We start from the raw sequence: 21,489 nt of genomic DNA on the forward strand, positions 1-21,489 counted from the left end.
TCATAAGTTTTGGTTTCGGTTTCGATTATTACTGATAGCACTTGTCATCTATTTTTTATATACATAATTTTAAAAAGAATTCCTCATAAGTCTTGGTTTCGGTTTCGATTTTAGCTGATGGCACCTTAGTAATATATATATATATATATATATATATATATATATATATATATATATATATATATTGGCTAGGAGTGATGCTAGTCTAGCGGCACTGATGAGTTGTGATACAGCGAAACAGGACTGTATGTCGATGACTACAAATATATATATATTTTATATTTTTATTTTTATGTTATTGCTCTGTTTACCACATTTAGCTCTCATACCCGGATTTCCTCTGGAATTATTCCATTATAACACTATATATATATATATATATATATATATATATATATATATATATATATATATATATATATATATATATATATATATATATTTGGGATTCGGTTTAGGTTCAAGCTGATGACCTCAAGTCACATAGATATATTTTTTTATTTTTGAAATCGCAACTTTATAATATTTAAAAATCGATATAACATTAACTCTATAATAGTATATACGAACTCGGCAAGAATTAAAATATCATATTTAAGCTTATTTTACGACCTGGCTACGCCGGGTGTCCCTGCTAGCTTGGATAAATACTTTTGCAGTTTTTACAAAAAAAGCTACAATAATATCAGAGCGTCTCCATTTACACTGAACATCTACAGAATGCGCCAACATCCATATTTTACATATGAATGAGTCCCCTGTGGAATATCTATAGGTCCCGCTAGTAGCAAAATAATTTTGATATTTAAATATATTTGGCGGATTTCCTCTCTTCCAGCTAGGGATAGTTTTGTATTTATTTGCTTACCCACGAGAGCAAAATGCGACACAAAGACGTTTTTAATGTGGTGGTGGTGGGGAGAACCAGCCCCCACTCCCCCCAAACAGCGGTAATCTGGTAGTTGCAAAAATGCAAATTGCCTTAATATAGTAAAATTTCCCCTACATGACTAAGTACAAATTTACTTAAGAGCAGCATCAGAACAGATACTACACTTGGATCTTATTTATATAGTTTATTGATCGTAAAATTTACAATTTCAAGATAAATAACAAAATAACAAAAGCAAAATTCACAAAAGCAAAAAAAAATTAAAAAATTCGCAATTAATTGTAAAACAATAAAAAAATAAAATAAAAATTCACAATAAAAAAAAACTTAGGATGAAGCCCTATAAGAAATCTGGGGGAGTGAGTTAGGATACACGGTCTTTTTTAGGCACCGCCAAAACTGGGGGGGGGGGCAGGTCAGTACTTTTTGACGGATCGTGTTTTTAAAAATCTACCAAAAATCAGGTAATCATCCGATCAATACGAAATTTTCAGCGATTATTAAGAGAAGAATGAACTTTATAACGGTGTACTTATTTTTCATAAACGATATATATATATATATATATATATATATATATATATATATATATATATATTTGCTTACAACCCCCCCCTTGTTTTGAAGTGGGAACAAATATGCTTAAAATAATCATCTGAAACTGAACAAAACATATTGTGTTGTTGTAAGGGACAGAATTATAGATTTAAAAAAAAATAATAATTGTTTGCATACCTTATTTTGACGTCTGAATATCAGAACTTCGATTGTGTTTAATTATCCCGCTTTTGAGTTTTGAAGTGTGAAATTCGGTGAATATGTTAAGTAAAATAATTAATTTAAGTTAAGCAAAACAAAAAAAATTTTTTTTAAATATTTATACGAAAAAAGCCATTTTAAAATCTTTGATAAATAAATTAACAATTTTTTTTTTAGCGAGCCGAATAATGCATGACCATTATTAAACAGGGCATGCTTTGAAGAATCGATACCAAAAAAAAAAAAAATCGATAAATATTGTGCCCTTTGTGTTAAAAATAGCATCATTTTTTTCGATCCCGTTTGAAAACGTTTGCCGCCTTTCGACTACGGTGGACCAAACGCGCTGAAATAATTTTTTTTTATTCTGCTTTAAATTGCCCCCCCCCATTTTGGGGAGCCTGGCCGCCACACACATTAAAAACCAAACTCATACAAATGGTCACCCATCTGGTACTGGCCAGCCTCAGCTTAATAATACATTGAAATTTTGGTCACTGAAAAATAAGTTTTTTTGGCCTGTTTGGTCTTCCATAGTTTGCTTCTTATCAAACGCAAACGTAAACAGTGTCGATCTAGACTCTAGATTGACGCGAAATAACTGGTTACATATATGAATAAGTGGAATTATTTGAAATCCAGGTACATATATTATAATATTTTTGCATATTTTCTTAGAAAATCATCCTAAATCTTAGTTAGACAATAAATAAATTATTTCAAAAACCTTTTTTTTTAAATATTTATGTACGTTTTTTGTGCAAGACAAAAAATGTCAATTGTTAACTTTTTGGGAAAATTTAACATTTAAAATTTAATTAAAAATAGTAGAAAAAGTTTTACATTATTCTGTTTTCTATATGATACAATTCAGGGTTTTATCTTTCTGGGAAAAAAAGTTACTCAGAAATAATGGATTTTAATGAATGTAATTTCGTTTTAAAAAACAACAACAACTTGATTTTGCGGCCATTTTTGGCGGTGCCTAGTCTTTTTACTTTATCTACAAAACTTTGGAGATTACGCTTGACTAGCACCATTTACCACAATACCACATTCACTCCGTGGAGTTTAACCTATTTAATAAAATCCCCCAGCGTTATAATTTAAAAATATATGTACATATGTGCGTGTGTGAATATACATTTTTTTTTCTTAGCTTGAAGGACAGATACCTCTCTTTTGGGTGGGATACCTTGAATCATAATAACCGTAATTAGCGAGCGAACTGTTTACCCGACTGTGCGTGTGTGCGTGTGTGCGTGTGTGTGTGTGTGCGCGTGCGTGTGTGTATGTGCGTCGCACGACTCATGACCAACTATAAAACTGCATATCCATTTCACGCTCTACTACAACTACTACTACAACTACTACTGCTACTAACTACACCCCGGGTGGCACTCAAAACAAGTAGACGATAAATTATTTTTGCTCGAAATAATGTTTTTTTTTTTTTTTTTTTTTTAATCTTATCAACACCTAAACTTGTATCGAACTCGTTTTGTCTAGTGTCTTGATTCGGCTAGCTTCCGATCTGGAAAATATCAATTTTCGTCATATCTTTATTTATTTGTGTGTATGTGTGTGTGTGTGTGTGTGTGTGTGTGTCTACATATTCGTACAAACAGGATTCACTCCTTAACAAACCACCTGACCATTGTGAGTTTTGGAATTAATGTAACGTGCGGTAATGTGAGCTATATTTATTTTCATTTGGTTATAGGTAACAAGGGCAAAATAAATATTCCTGGTATTAAGCAGAGAAACCAAAAAAAAACAAAACAAAACACAAAAAAAACAACAACAAAAAAATAAAAAAAATAATGAAAACACATAACAAATAAATGTTACCAAAGGCAAGATAAATTACTCTTTTACCTACCTGGATAATTGTGTGTGTTTAACATATTTTAAAGTTTTTATTCGGTTCAAAAAAAAAAAAAAAAAAATTGTGCCGAGTTAGACCGTAAGCTAAACCGACAACAACATGGCCGATCTCGAACATGTTGTCTTCGGAAAGTTAATAATGCCTCAAAGTCTAAAAATAAACAAAATACTGACAGAAATTTACTCAATAAGTGTAAAGGTGACACTTATGGCGTGGATTTCTATCAGTATTTTGTTTATTTGGCCAGTTTTATAGTAAAAAAAAAAATAATAAATTAAAAAGTGTTTAGTAGAAAAGCTAACCACCAACAACAAAAAAAAGAGTAATCAAACAAATATATAACAAATAAATGTTACCAAAGGCAAGATAAGTTAACCTTCTGCCTTTCTTGTGTGTTTTAACACATTTTAAAGCTTTTATTCAGTTCAAAAAGAACTAGCGTCGAATTGTTAAGTTAAATCGATTTCAGCATGGCCGACTCGGAACATGATGTCTTCGGAAAGTCAATAATTACTCAGGGTTTATTTAACTGTACAGATACATTGGAAAAAGTTGTCAAAAACAAGTATATAACAAATAAATGTTATCAAAGGCAAGGTAAGTTACTTTTCTATTTAACTGGATATTTTTTTAGTCTTTTTATTTAATGCAACATGTTTATCCAGCTCGAAAAACATACAGTGTTTACCGATGTATTGGAAAATTAAAAATGGCGCCAGACTCTCTGATGAACACGCTAAGTTTGGGAAAAGGAGTTAAAAATAATAATAAAAAAACTATACAAAATACTGTTAAAAACCCACCGAATATATGTCAGCCTATGTCACGGTAACATATATTGAGCGAGTTTCTCACAGTATTTTGTATATATTTAAAAAAAAAAATTAACTCCTTTTCTCAAACTTAGCGTGTTCATCAGACTCGGGCGCCATTTTTAATTTTTCAATGCATCGGTAAATACTGTATGTTTTTCGAGCTGAATAAACATGTTACATTAAATAAAAACACTACAAATTTATCCAGTTAGGTAGAAAAGTAGCTTATCTTGCCTTTGATAACATTTATTTGTTATATATTTGTTTTTTGACAACTTTTTCGAATCTATGTGTACAGTAATACAAACCCATTGCTGAAAAGTCTAAGAATAAACAAAATACTAATAGAAATCCACTCTATAAATATCACGATGACACTTATTTGTTGGCTTCTCTGCTAAATACCCAATATTCCTCGTCCTCGAATTTCAGCTTGGAATATTTTTAAAGGGTGTTTAGGCGCCATAATCTCTCATTTGGAAATCAAAACATTTCGATTGACATTAAATTTTATCCGTACTCATTCCAATAAGAAAGATTTATTCATGGGGTGAATCGAAATCATATAATGGATTTGGATCCAAATAAAAATTTGGATTATAAACATAAATTTTAGTACAGTGTAACCCGGGCGGGAGTATGTGTGTGTGTGTGTGTGTGTGTGTGTGTGTGCGCGCGCATATATATATGTGTGTGTAACGCTCTTATATCAGGGTTATGAGTTCTTATATCCTGGTTACATTACTACATTAATAAAGGCTCTTATTTGGGACCAGACAGAATCTCTCTTGTATCCGTTTTCCTTATATCCAGGTTACAATGTAGTATTATACTTTGACTTCGTAGGGGAAGAATTCAGGTAATTAATTCACTTGTCTTAAGAGTCTATTCATCTATTATCTATATACATATAAAAGTTTTTTTTTTTTTTTTTAATTTTCTTCCTTTGAAGATTGTAATGCTGGGTATGGGGCAGCCAAACCAGCTGCCAAAATTGCCCCGCTTTTTATTGAAACCAACCGAGAGCTCTTTTTAGTATCCTCGCTGTTCCCTTAAGTGCAATTGTCTGGATCTCTTTTACACTTGGTTCACAAGGAATATTAGTTAGGTAGGACTTCAGGTTCTTCTTCATAAGTCCTGTGGTACCTATGATAACTGGTATGATTGATATCTCCTTAAGATTCCAGTTTCTTTTCATATCATACATGAGACCTTGGTATTTGGTCTGTTTCTCTCGTTCAGCTCTGTTCAGACCGCCATCACGTGTGTGTATGTGTATACGTGTGCGTGTGTGTGTGCGTGAAGATATTTCTCAGCAACGAATTTTTCTCAGCAACGAATTTTTTATCTACAGACTTGAAATTTGGTCTATTCGATATAACCATAACATAGAATCTCTTTACCGGTGAGTTAATATATAGTGGCTGGAATTTTAAATAATCTGTAATTATGAATGATTGTCTATTGAGCTTAAACCTTAAAAGTTTGACTACAAATAATATATATTTAAAGACATGTACAGTTTAATAACGATAAACATAGTTTTATCTCAGCGAGATCATAGAACAATACTTTTTTTTATTTGAAAATAAAATGAATGCTATAGAAGACAAGCAAACAAATAAATAGATATTTTTTTAATGGAAATCACAACAGACAAAGCGTGAAGCCACTTGATGTAAGAAATACTACTTAAAGGTAAAAAAATCTTGGAACGATAAGTGTTAGATGGAATTGGTTCTGGCCTAGAAAACAGCAATTTTTCCCTCTTTGTCAGAAACATTGTTCATTGAATGTGAGGACTAAAGTACAAAATAAGGGAAGCGATGAATGTGAGAACTAAAAAAGAAAATGAGCTGAAGCGAGGCGTACGCGGCTGCTGAAATAAATTGCAAGATCGACTTTCTATTCTGTTTAGGTCAAAGGTTTATATACACTCATGAGCAAAAAAATGGACCAAGAGTGAAAGAAGGAAGAAATCGATTTTTCAATAGTTTTCCATGAATTTTTGTTAATTTTAACTAAAAATTTCTATTTTACAGATCATTATTATCATAGCATATAATAATAAGTGGAAAAATTAATCCTAAAAATCGTAAGACCACATCTTGGTGAGGATATAAAAAAACGCATTGTAGGATTAAGGCAGTTCAAAATGACTTAGAAGCAGATTTTTTATATTTTAAGAAAAGAAAATGTGAAAACATCTTTTTCTGTAGTGAAACGAATTGGTCAAAGGTTTGACGTCAAATGCTTGCTAAAGGGAAAATCTGGATCTGGTCGCCCAAGAGCATTCACTTTGAAGGACGACCTCAGGCTTAAATTTACTGTTTTGAAGGATTGAAAGAAAACTTATGTTGACCATAGCAAAGAATTCAAAACAAGGGCTGGAAATTCTCTTTCTTGACATACAATATCTAGACAAATGAAAGAAATGGGATTTTTCCCTTAAAAATCGTGCAAAGAAGCCATTTTTTATCTAAGAAGAACATCAATGATAGAAAGAGATTTTTTTCGTGTTATGGCAAGAAAGATACAGACTGGTTCAGGAATGTTTTCCGATTAGATAGAATCAAGATTTAGTCTTGTTAGTGATGCTCCCGATGTCCTGAACGGTGCAATTGAAGAACTGGAACATGATTCTCGCCAAGTTGCATAAAAACGATATCAAAGATCAGGAATGAGTATGTTTGATCTGGCAGAACAACAGTTAAACACAGGAATGGAGAGATAATGGCATGAGGAACTTTTACTGCAGCAAGAGTTGGGGAACTTATTAGATGTGAGAAGTCAATCAATGCAAAGGAATACATTCGAATGTTAGAAACAGGACTGTTACTAAGAATTCAGACACTGGGAATATCCCAGAACAATATTTTTCAACATGATAATGCCCCTGCACACACTGCTAAACTCACAAAAAAATGGTTTTCTGATAATTCAATTGATGTGATATTTTGGTCAGTTAAAAGCCCCGATTTAAACCCAATCGAGAATATTTGGTCCGTAATATCTCGTGTATTAGCCGGAAGAACTTTTGAGAACAATGACAAACTGTAGGAGGCTGTGGAAAGCGAATGTTTCGTGAAATTATTCGTTTATCAAATCTTGATTGATCATACCGTGCGTTGTGTTGCATGTGACCCAATCCTGTTGAAACCACGAACCAAGCTGTACTTAAAATAACCGATAGTAGCCAAATCTGCAATTAAAGAGAATAGAATTAATGTTAACTGCTTCTAAAAAAAGTCTCAGATATTTGTATATATTCTCTCTCTCTTATATACATCTATAATATAAAGCTGAATGTGTGTGTGTGTATGTATGTGTGTGTGTGTCTGGTCACGAATAGGCTCCTATATGGTTGACTATTTTAAAAAACTGATTACGTATAATGATAGAAGATGTATCGAGACACAGGAATGGGTATGTTTGATCTGGCAGAACGGTGGTTCATAAAAATTTTTGGGTCTGCGTTCGCGCCTGGTCCACAAAGTATGGAAATAAAAAAATGAAAAAAAAAAAAACGTTTACAAGGGTTTTTGATATAGATGTACATAAGAATACTTTGATAAATATGTTTTAACTTAAATAGGGATGGTATAATAAAATTGTGGCGTCTGTGTTCGCGCCTGTACTCCATGGAAATATGGCACAAACTTTAACAAAGACTTTTCATATCTATATGCGTAAGTATACTTTGATAATTATGTTTCAGTTTGAAGAAATATGGTATAATCAAATTATTGGTGTTCGTTCACGCCTGACCTCCATAGAATGTAAATATGTCACAAAGTTTAACAAGGGTTTTTAAAAGGGGTGAGGGTCCACAATAACACCTTAACTTTAATCTTAATTCACGTTAGCTTTTATTTTTTTTTTTAGTTGAATCATATTGTGCCGAATAAATTCACCTCATACATTCACGTTCTTATTAAAGTGAAAGCCAAAAAAAAAAAAAAAGTCGGAACTTTAGACAATTCTCGATACAAATTTTGCATAACTCTGTTTTTCCCTTCTCCACTTGCACGTGACACTCTTTCAAAAATACATGAATAGATAAATAATAAAAATAAGAACGTTACTTGTTATCGTGTCAAAAGAAGGAAAAAATTCTGCTCATGTGATTATGTGTCTTTTTAAAAACATTTACATAACCTTTTTATTTTTATTTATATATCTGTTTAAGCTTTTTTTTGTCAGTATACTGGAAGGAATTCAGTTTATTACAACCCTTTTTGCGTGTTCTTTACATTAAATCACAACCCTGAATCCGACGGCGCAATACTACACCATTCAATACTGTAAAACTGAAACGGAGCTGTTCTGCTTATTCATATTTATATCGATTCTTTGCTTAAAAAAACTAAAGTAATTACGTGTTTACTTTTTTAATGTCCTATTTTTTTTAAAAGTTGATATAAAAAATATATTTTCGCGAAAATTATCTTTACTTTAATCATATTTTGCTTAGGGTAAAATTTTTGAGTATCAAAACCTATCTCTTTACAACCCCCTCCTTTTCATAACCTATCATACTTTCATCAATCAGTTCATTTTCTGTAGGCTGTTTTTGAACCCAGTCAACGACGGGTACTTCTGATATATATATATATATATATATATATATATATATATATATATATATATATATATTCAAATATATATTCACAAATTTTTAAACTCATACATTTTGAAAACTTTCACTCATTTTACAGTTTTTGTGAAAAAAAAACTTCTATTTTGTATTAGAATTTTCTTTATTTTATTTTAATTTAATAAATTTGTCAGATAATATTTATTTTGTGTTATTTCATTGTTGTCAACATTTTTAGACATTTTCGATTCTCTTAGTTCTGAAATAGCATCGTTTTCAAAATGAAACAAACAAACAAACAAACAAACAAACAAACAAAAAAGATTCTTCCGTGACAGCACACAATTGCCGCTAAACTTGTTAACACAATGTTAATTAATATTTATGTGTGATATCATTAATAAAAATAAATAACTAGCAAGAATTATATGCTGTTCGCTCCCACCCCTTCTATCATCTCACTTTCGTCACTCTCTCTTAATTAACAGTACTATACCCATTCCAAACCGACACTTATGCTAGGTGGATCAAACCGAGGCTACCGAGGAAAGGCCGATGAACATGACTGCGTGACGTCATTACCAGATTAATATGTAGGTATATGGTGCCTAAGGTTTCTTGTGTTCAACCACATGACCACGCTAATAGCCATAAAAATATTTTTCGTTGCCCCTTACATGATAATAGCCATAACATTTTTTCGTTGTTTCTTGTGGTAATTTTATGAAAGTAATTCAAACGTGCATGTAATTATTTTTCTAAAGAGAAAGAACAATTCTCCATTTGGATAATTATATAATTGCACATTGAGATAATTTTAATCTAACAAATTATAACAGTAAGTGAACCTGTTTTTGAAATTTTCTTACATGTCAATCGAAGAAAATCGAATATTTCATTTTATTTGTTTATTTTAAACTGCAAAACAAACAATTTTTATATGAGAATATTTTTCAGGCCGTTCTTTTAATAATAAATAAAACTTTTCATTGAGTATTTTCAAATATTTTAAAGTCAGAAGCATTTTTCACGACAGTTTTCTTCTTTTTTTTAAATTTTTTTCATTTAACTAAAACGATCGATGAATTCAATATCTTAGCACCGAGCGTAATTTATTTCTTTGAAATATACTTAAAACTTAAAGTTTGTTTGTTTTATAACATTTCAACTGTAAATAATTTACAGAACTGAAATGGGAAATGAAATAGTAAGAGACATACAAACACACATTCATCTTAAAAATTTATTAACTAATCAGTTTTAATATAAACTAAAAATATTTTCTTGTGTTTTATCTTATAAATAAATGGGTATTTCACGGGGAACGTGAACCCTGCGTAAACGATGTTTTTATTTAATAATTGCTCCCTGAAAGTATTTTCTTTCACTTTCTTCGTATATATCTCAGACATTTTTTTTTAAAATCGTGCGTGTATTTATGTAGGTTTTTTTTTTTTTTTTTTTTTTTCGTTTTTAGGGGGTAAATTTGATTCATACTTTTATTTCGTGCTTATTTTTTTTATTTTATTTCATTTTAAATTTTTTATTATTTTCTCCACTAAAGATTTTAATTTTTTTTGTTGAATTACTTTTTCCTACATATTCAAATAATGACCCCCCCCCTTGGCCTGCAAAAAAGTTTTCGTGATTAAATAAACTAAATAAAGCCTTTGCGCATGCGTTTACAGGGAGCAATCATTAAATAAAAACATCATTTATGCAGGGTCCACGTTCCCCGTGAAGTATGAGTAAATGTTGTACGCGCCCTGCTGAAATAATAACGTTATGACTTAGAGAACCATTCTTAACAGGGGGAGGGGCTTTCTAACTATTCCGCACTTTCACCTAACAATTAAATGAAAAAAAAAGATACCATAAAAAATTAATTTAACTTGGGAATACTATCTAAAATATAACATGGTGTGTACATTGCACAAGTATCTTTATTATTATTATTATTATTATTATTATTATTATTATTATTATTATTATTATTCTTATTATTATTATTATTATTATTCTTATTATTATTATTATCATTATTATTATTATTATTCTTATTCTTCTTCTTCTTCTTCTTCTTCTTATTATTATTATTATTATTATTATTATTATTATTATTATTATTAACAATGATAATAAAAAAACTGCCGCCACATCAACTAGTTGTGAAGGACCAGGGAGAATGGAAAGACCGACGTGGGAGAGTATTAACCAGATCTCCACTGGAAGTGTGGAGTTCAAATCTGGTACCTTTGGGGGGAATTTTGCCACCCAAACCCCAGGAAACACCAATGCCTGATGCCATCGAGAAATCAATGGTAAACGGCTGTTGTGATAACATGCAATCATCTGCACGAGCGGTCAAGAGGTGGAGAACACTGGAAATCTGGGGAGACTTGTTGCCACTCGGTCTCCAGGGAACATCACAGGATGATGGCCTATGAGGCAACTCGTAGTGAGTGAAATAATAATATTAATAATAATGTCCCCTCACAAATTCACCACCATCCTGATTTAATATCGTAGATGTTTACTAAATTTTCTTAGTTTTTAACGAAAGTTCACATCCTGGTGATATTATTTCTTTAGTTATGTGAACTTCATTTCCGTATTCATGTATTCTGCACTGATATGAAAATGAAGGCTATAGTGGATTCCTAATCATGTAACTGATGAAAATGCGCTACACATTTTGATGAAAAACATGGGGGGGGGGAAATGTACATAGAAGAACAGAAAGCCAAAACTTTAAATGTAATTTCTGTATTATTTCAACATATAATCTTGTGGAGGAAAATCCAGCTCCCCAATAAGGGGCACTCTGGATAGGAACAAAAATAAAAATTGTCTCAGTCATGAAGAATTTCTCCTCCACCGACCGAGAACAGAAAAGGTGAAGTGAAGAATCAGAGCAGATACTACGCTGTGATCTTGTCCTGTTTAATATGCTTCTTTAATTGTTTGTTCCCTAAATTCTTAATTCTGATAAAGTATTAGATTGTATAATAATACTGATAAAGTATTAGATTGTATATTGCTTTAAAATTACGTAATTTTACATAGATAATATTTATATTTTATCTATATATATAAAAGCGAAAATGTGTGCTAGTGTGTGTGTGTGCGTGTGTACATTTTTGTGTCTGTTCGCCAAAGGCTTTTTTCGTCGGACTTCTCGTTCGAATGCGTGAAAAAAATATTGAATAATTCGACCCCCTGTCTTTCCAAGCTTATACCTACTCGAAAAATGTGATTCAAACCCTAATTTTTTTTTCAATTAAAGGAGACAGGACCAAGATTTCATTAAAATAAAAACAACAAAAAACAACGTGGTTTTAAAAAAATGTTTTAAACTTCGGATTTTACAGGTAAATTTCTAAAAATACACTTCTTTTTTTGTTTTAAATTTGAATATATTATTTATTGATCTTTTATCTTCAATTTGTGATATATAAAACTTTGGTGAGTAAAGTAATTATTTAGTTTTTAATAGACATTTGAAAATGGGGGGGGCGTGAATTAAAAAACACGTTTGTCTAAAATATTATATTCAATTTATTGGAAAGAGCATAAGATTTCACATTGATCCCGAAAATATTGTAAAAATTGAATCAATAGAAAAATTTTGATAGATTTTTTAAGTTTAAAAATTGAAGAATATTTAACTCGTAAAATTCAATTGATTTCATTACGTAAAAAAATGTTTTTTAACAAATAAAAAATAATATTTCTATTACTTTTTATACAACTTTAATAGTTTATTTTGGAAGTATAATCCATAAAGAAAATAAACAACCCACTTTTAAAAGAGAAATTACGAGTTTATATATTTTTTTTATTTTATTCGCAGTTTCGTGTTAGGAGTGTCAAAAATTTCCCTCAAATTCTGATACACCTATATAATGTCTAAATCATAATATCTACGAGTTATGACCGGGGGGCCGCGTCTATTTTTGATTTGGCTGACTTTTACGCGTTATTTTCGAGATTTTCTTTTGATCGCCGCATTTTCGTTACGCTGTTCAGTATAAAAAAGCGAAAACTGGCTTGCAGCCGCGTCATGTTTCAAGGCCAAACATCACGCGACTTAACTTTCTCCTGTCAATTTCACTTTATAAACGTTAACTTCAGGCACTTATCACTTCCTCTTCCCTCGTGGCCGAGATGGTTAGGTCTCAGGGTTTGTTTCTACTTCGTTTCCACCTTCGCATCAAGGTTTCGGGGTTCAAGCCTACCTTCCTATTACAACTTTTTTTTTCTTTTACACCTCCAAACACCCGGCAAACGTTTTCTTTTTTTTTTTTTTTAGCCCAAAGTTGTTTTGATCAACCACCCTCCAACACACATACCTCCAAACACCCGGGCAACGCCGGGTACCCCCTCTCCGCTAGTATTGAATAAAGTTCAGTTTCATTATTAATCACATTGGGTCCTTTCTTTTCTTTTTAACATGTTATAATGCTCTTTTTAAAAATGCTCTCATATAGTATCAATAGTAACAGTTTGACAAATTTTACCTACATTGCCTGCAGGCATTTTTCAGTTAACAGGCCTTCTTCCTATCGGTGGCCTCGATGAAACTGGCTTCCTACAAAGGGTGGTGGTTGCCCTCGTGTGTGTGTGTCAGGAGCAGCTAACCATTGTTTCCTGTTTACACCTTTCTTCAATAAAACCATTGTGTCAATTAATACAAAGGAACGAAGAGAATGGTTATTGGTCCGTCGTCGATGGAACGGGTTCGAATCGTACGAGTCAAACTTTTTTTTCTTCTAATTTTTATGTTCCGAAGTCCCTTGGAATAAATTAATAATTGATTTGCTGCGTACTATCCCCGCAAATACGAGAATCCCTATTTTCTTGCCACCAATCCCCCCTCTCCCCTCTTCACGAATGCAGAGTTAGCTAGACACAGGTTAAGTTGTTAATGAGAGGATAATCCAGCTTCACTAAATGGGGACAAAATAAAATTTGCCTCAAATGTAGAAGAAAGTTTAATATCACACCTGGATGCCAAGCGAAAGACCACGCAAGAGTGTAAACCTGACAGCAGTGTAGCACAAACACACGAACACATAAGGACTCTCTCTCTCACATGCGCGTGCACACATACGCAGATACATATGCATATATATAGATAGAGGGAGAGATGGAGATAGATGGATAAATAGTTGAAAAGCAAAAGATGGAGAGGGTGAGAAAAAGGGAGACAGAAATATAAGCCAGGCCATTGACTAATAGAAATATTTACTGTGGTCAGGAGTGATATTGAATCTGATTGGTTATATAGCTAAACACCAAGTGTATGTATATATATATATATATATATATATATATATATATATATATATATATATATATACTAGTAGGGCCTGTGGAAATTCTACAGGGAACTCATTCATACGTAATATATTGATGTTGGCATTCTGTAGAGGTTCAGTGTAAACGTAGACGCTCTGATATTATTGTAGATTTTTTGTTAAAACTGCAAAAATATTTATCTAAGTTAGTAGGGATACCCTGTGTAGCCCGGCCGTAAAGTACGCTTAAATATGATATTTTAATTCTTGCAGATTTTGTATATATATTTATAGAGTTATATATATTTTTAATATTTTATCGATTTTTATATGCTATAAAGTTACGATTTCAAAAATTAAAAAATATATCCATATGACTTGGGTGCATTAGCTAGAATCGAAACCGAAATAAAAACTTATGAATGTATATATATATATATATATATATATATATATACTGAGTTCCTTCAGCCATAACCAAAACTTATGAAGAATTCTTGGTAAAATTATTTATGACAAGAAATAGAAGAACATAACAATTAAATGACCCGGGTGTAAGCGTGACACACAAAAGAATACACACGCTATCGTATTAATATATAGATATATGATAATTAACTGATTGATATAATAATTAAGTGATTGATTTTGCGCTACGAAACAGATACTGTCAAGAATTGTATAAGTCAACTGAATTAAAGAAATAAATTATAAGATAGTCAACATCATGAATTTTGGAATATAACTTTTTGTCATTTATTCTCTATGTTGCTCTGTAATTACATTGAGCTTCTTAAATAAGGATTGATATATATTGTTAGAAAATATATTTCTACAGAAATATATATATATATATATATGTATATATATATGACTACTTCATTAAATCACATAAGTCAATATACGAAAATATAATTTTATGCGTAAATTTTCAGTATTTACTTCAACAGTATTTAATACATAGGTAGAGCTAGGTAGTAAGTTATAAAAATATATATGGCAATTAAGCTACACAGAATATTCCGCGTTTCATTCTCGCAAGAATTCGTCAGGCCTATATATATATATATATATATATAGATAAGAAACAGTCCAATTTTGGTCAAAGTTAACACTTTTATGCAATCTACCAACATAATTGCATTCAAGAAGTTTTCTCACCACACAAGCAGAATGGCTCGGCTTATATAGTCAACAGTAGGTTCTTAGATAAGGCAGAGGTGCCTTCAAAATGAACGCTTCTCTTTATAGTAACATTGTACCATTGTACTTGACTTTTGCATTTTAAACTTAATTCAAGTCATTTTATAAAATTAAAAATAATTTCATAAAATCAACAGTAGGTTCTCTACAGTGCAATGTAGACTACAATGAATTATGGGTTAAGTCACTACGAGGAGGCATGTGAAGCTTCCTCTCAATGCACAGCGGTGAGTTCCTTACTAGAGCAGGCAATCAATAGAGTTGATTGACGAATGAGCGATTTCACTGATTTCGATGACAATAAAAGTGTTAGAAGTGTGGAACATTATTCGAAAGTAAAAAGTTACAGTTGGTCGCTACAAACAGCTATCTGTTTTAGTCAATGAGACTTCATCAGGTGACCCTGAACCATTCGACGCTATAGAAAAGAGAAAAGACTGAGCTCTTAAAAAAAAAGACTATAAAAGTTGGGAGCTATCTAAAAAAAAGATGGATAAAAATGGAGAAGTCGTATTTCAAGCTTTTTGGAGAATTGTTAAAAAAATTACCACAGCTGGATTTATAGACAATATGAATTTGAAATTATTAAAGTTGGGCGTATTTTAATAGAACAGTAGATTGTGTTAGTGGGTGGGTGGGGGGTTTAACTAGTCTGTTTATAAACTAACATTTGCCAAGAATAAAATGTATAGTTTAATTTCCACATATATTTTTATAATTTACTACCTAGCTCTACACATGTATTGAGCACTGTTGAAGTCAATTCTTTAATTCGATACACTTATCTTCTTATTAGATCTTATGCTGATTATTTCAATGACACATACACACACACACACCCCCTCCCACACGCACACACAAACACATACACACACGCGCACACGAACACACACACACGCACATACACGCACACACACAAACACATACACACACGCACACACGCACACACACACAAACACATACACACGCGCGCGCACACACACACACACGCACACAAACACGCACACACACACACACGCACACACACAGACGCGCACACACACACGCACACACACACATACACACACACACACACACATAAGCACACACACACAAACACACACAGATAGACCCCCCACATATATATGAATGGACGTGCATGCATTGCAATCGTGAATTTAAAATTGTAATTGTATTGGAATCGGGAAAAAATTTGGAATCTTCCCATCACAAGTAAATATCCTATTTTTTTTTTCTATAAACAATTCTTACTGGAAAAAACAAGTTCTCTCTGATTGTCTCTCCTCGGATCTTGAGTGCGTGCTACAATGGGGGAAGTGGTGGCTGGTTACTTTTAATGCATCTTAAACCCAGCTCCTATCTTTACATCATCAACGCTCCGATCCCCATCTGACATCAATTGAAATGGAAGGCTCTCGTCTTGGAGAAGCTTCATGTTTTGACAAGCTTCTAGGTCTGACCTTTACTCCTGATCTGAAATGGAACACATATATCAAATCTGCTGCCACGGTCTCTGCAAGAATGGTGGAATCTTTTTATCGCTCCAGTAGATGTCTCACTGCTGATGCAATTCTCTATCTATATAAAAGCCAAGTACGTTCAAGGATGGAGTATTGTTGCCACATCTTGGCAGGAGCTGCTAGAAGCAGCGTATCCTGCCTTGACAGAGTACAAAAGAGTTTGTAACTTAGTGGGGGATGTCCTTTTCTCTTCCCTGCAACCTCGTTCCCACAGAAAGGACGTTGCAAGCCTGTCTTTGTTTTATCGTTATTTCCACGGCAAGTGCTCGTCTGAGCTTCTATCTCTGCCCCCCTCTCCAACCTTTCTCGAAAAACACCCGTCTATCTGAAACAACTGTCAATAACTTTCCCCACTCTTTAACTGTGCCTAAATCAAAACGTATATTCTACGAACAATGCTTCTTTCTTAGAACTGCACGCCTGTGGAACTGTCTTCCGTTTTCCTGCTTTCCCAGTTGACTACAACTTAGTTGTCTTCAAGTCCAACATAAACAAATTCTTGATGAACCGCCCCCTTAAGTAATCCAATCTACCAAATTTCCACCAATAACGACTACTACGATATTATCCCATTGATTACTGTAAACTCAATAACCCTTATCCTCGAGTAGCCTCAGGGCCTTGATAACTGATGAATCCTATAAAAAAAAAGAAGATATCGGGGAAACGAATGTCAACAATAAAACCATCGCATTCATCTGAAACGAGCGAATGGCCGTTTTGAAGTCATTTTCAGCAATATTTTGAACCGACATTATAATGTGGCCCAAACTATGAAACGGTGAAAATTTGATTATATATTCACGGATACGGACGGTTTCAGACGGTTTGGAAATCCGTTGTTTTAGGAATTATTCACAACGCTATCTTTAGTCACCAAGCCAAATCGGGGAATTATCTGTAGTGTACAAAGATTTATATAAATGAGATAAAATAAAAAAAACATATATAAGTGAACAAATAATATGTGGCTGTGAAGAAATGTGATAGCTGCTTTTTCAAAATCTGAGGTCATATATGTATGTGTGCAAATTCAACTGTTTTGTATATATATATATATATATATATATATATATATATATATATATATATATATATATATATATATATATATATATATACGTTTTATTTTTTATTACCGTATCTTTCTGTTAAGTTACATTATTGTTTCAGCTACACGACCGTTTTTTTTGGCCATCTGTAGCGTCCTCAGACTTTTACAGAAATGTTCGAACGAAAATCAGCCGTTTCGGAACCCATAAGGAAGGAACTCTCACTCCCACACACAAGGTGAGTTTTATATAATAGTATTTATTTTAAATTACCAGGTAAGGCTAAAATCTATAAATGATCCACGACAAGTGTATTTTTACGTTGGAGAAAATATCTACATATTTAACATGCGTTTTTTTTTTAATGGAAATCGGGAATTAAGTATATTTTAAGTATTTAGAGATTTATAAAAAATCAGAATCGAAAATTGTAACGGAATCAGACTATCGTACGGGCGGTCGGGTTTCGATCCTGGCTCGAGGTAGTTGCCTATCTAGCCGCACTGATGAGCTGCGAAACAGTACTGTATGTGGATGACTATAATGCTCCTTAACTTGAGTTGAGCATATTGGGAAGTGATACACGGTATACCATTGGCGTATAAAGCGATGTTCTTTGTGTAAACATATCGAGCTTATGTATTCGGACGATGTCGAAACATCGTTAATTCACTGGCCGCACAGCAGCTGTTGATTGGCGTAATGCGGTCGGGTTTCGATCCTAGCTTGAGGTAGTTGCCTATCTAGCCGCACTGATGAGCTGTGATACAGCGAAACAGTACTGTATGTGGATGACTATAGATATATCCAGACAGTTGGCGAGATGGTCCAGGGTTAAGAGTTTAGGCTCATTACCGTTGGCTCCCGATTTCGAATCTCGCTAGATACAGCCACTCTGATGAGTTGTAGACGACGAAACACGTGTCAGTGGATAATTACATTTAAAAAATAATATATATACCGCTCTCCATGTGGGGGTACCAAATTGGTTAAAAGGGAAAATTAGTCTCAACTCGCATTTAGGTAAAAATGCACTTTCGTAAATAATTGAATTCATTCAAAACATATCGCTAAAACCAAAACAAAACAGCATATATATATATATATATATATATATATATATATATATATATATATATATATATATATATAAAGTTTAATGATTAAAGTTAAATTCTGTAGATTAAAATATATACAAATATATTCAAGTTAAGAATTTATTGTTTGAAACAAGGAATATGGAGAAGAATTATATTTATTTTCTTAACCCATGGATTTTCAATAATGACTCATATTTTCAAAGCATATATATATATATATATATATATATATATATATATATATATATATATACTCGGGTTTGTTTATTCAAAAGTAATGGACTAATGAATTCAACGAGGTTGTTAGATAGTGCTCAATAAAAAGAGCTGATAATACTTGTTTATCGTTATATAAACATGCTCACATCACGCTGCTACAAATAGCCACTTGTTTCAATCAAACAACAGATATCATCAGGCAGCGACTTGACTATTCAAAAGTTCAATGAATAATAAGATTATTCATTGAACTTTTGAATAGTCAAGTCGCTGCCTGATGATATATATATATGATGCCTGATGATATATATATATGATGCCTGATGATATATATATATATATATATATATATATATATATATATATATATATATATATATATATATATATATATATATAATACAAGAATAAGAATACAATTGCGAATTAAATAGAACTTCTACCCGAGAAAGAAAGCACGCTAGCCCCGTGGAGTAAATAAGGGTTCCGTTCAAGATTTTGTGCAGATGTACGAGTTCGACAAAAAAGATCACACACACACACACACATATATATGTATACACACACACACACACACACATACACACACACACACACACATATATATATATATAAGTAAATAAATAACAGCATTTCGAAGCTGTTAATATCACTAAAAATAAAAACAATAAATTATATATATATATATATATATATATATATATATATATATATATATATGTATATGTATATATATATATATATATATATATATATATATATATATATATATATATATATATATATTACCAGGCTGCCTGCCATTGCCCGGTTGAAAAATACGCTTAAATATAATATATTGATTAATGCAGATTTCGTATTATATTATTATATTATATTGGACCCAATATATAGTAATGATTTAAAAAGTTTAAAAAAAAAACAAAAAAACTGACACGTGCGTGCGCCACTACCGAGAATCGAAACTAAAACTTTTAGCTTACGATTTACTTTTCCTTTGCCGTTAATGTCTGAGCTATGAAGACGTGTTTGATGCCAGGTTAAAAATTAATATATAAACTAATAGCTGTTACGTTACGCATGCATATTCGTAATTCCGTCGTTCAACCTTCATTTGGCAAATTTGATTTCTTTCATTTTCACATTTTGCACCGAATTTCCCCGGCTAAAACCCAAATATAAGGTTTCACATGCATTCAAATACCCTATATATTAAATTTCATGTCTGCAGACTAAAAACTAACTGATGAGTTTGGTAGGAACAAAATTTTGTGCAGATTTTAACCAAATGTGTATACGCATACCTTGTATGTATTTGGTTAAAAAAAAAATATATATATATATATATAAAGAAAGAGGTTTGTGTTTACTATAACCTTTTTATGCATATTAGTTAACTAAAGATTATCATCCCATAAGAAAACCGAAAAAAAAAAAAAAAGAATATGGAATTAATTAATTTAAACGAATGTCTAATAAAATATGCAAATTAGCTAGATCTTTTGCAGATGAAAGCAATTTCACGAACCATATAAAAATAAACTTGTATTTTCTTTTTTAAATTAATAGACACAAGGGGTTTTAATACGAATATGAATATACGAAAAAAAAGGAATATATATATATATATATATATATATATATATGTATGTATATATATATATATATATATATATAACATTTGTTGTTAATTTATTTTTTATTTTAAGCGAGATAAACAACCTCGAAACGCTGTTATGTACTTAGTTATATACCTTAGCGTTTTTAAAGAGCTATAAGGTCTTTTTGTTATATATATATATATATATATATATATATATATATATATATATATATATATATATGTATGAGAGAGAGAGAGAGAGAGAGAGAGAGAGAGAGAGAGAGAGAGAGAGAGAGAGAGATGGGTTGTTAACCGGTCCTGGTTTAAATTTTGTTGTTATTTTGAAAATTATGGGACACGTGCGCGTTTCGGCACCCTTGAAAGAAGAGAAAAGATATTATTGTTAGTATTAAATCTTTTTTGTTCTTTTGTCCGAAGGTACCAGTAGAAACTTTCTCGCCCGGTTGCTACCTCCCACCGTAAGCGAAATAAAGTTACACTTAAATCTTAAACACTTAACAAACTTTACTTTTCGGGGGCG

Source organism: Euprymna scolopes, chromosome 39, assembly GCF_053919585.1.
Source record: "Euprymna scolopes isolate OS-2025 chromosome 39, ASM5391958v1, whole genome shotgun sequence".
Taxonomy (NCBI): domain Eukaryota; kingdom Metazoa; phylum Mollusca; class Cephalopoda; order Sepiida; family Sepiolidae; genus Euprymna; species Euprymna scolopes.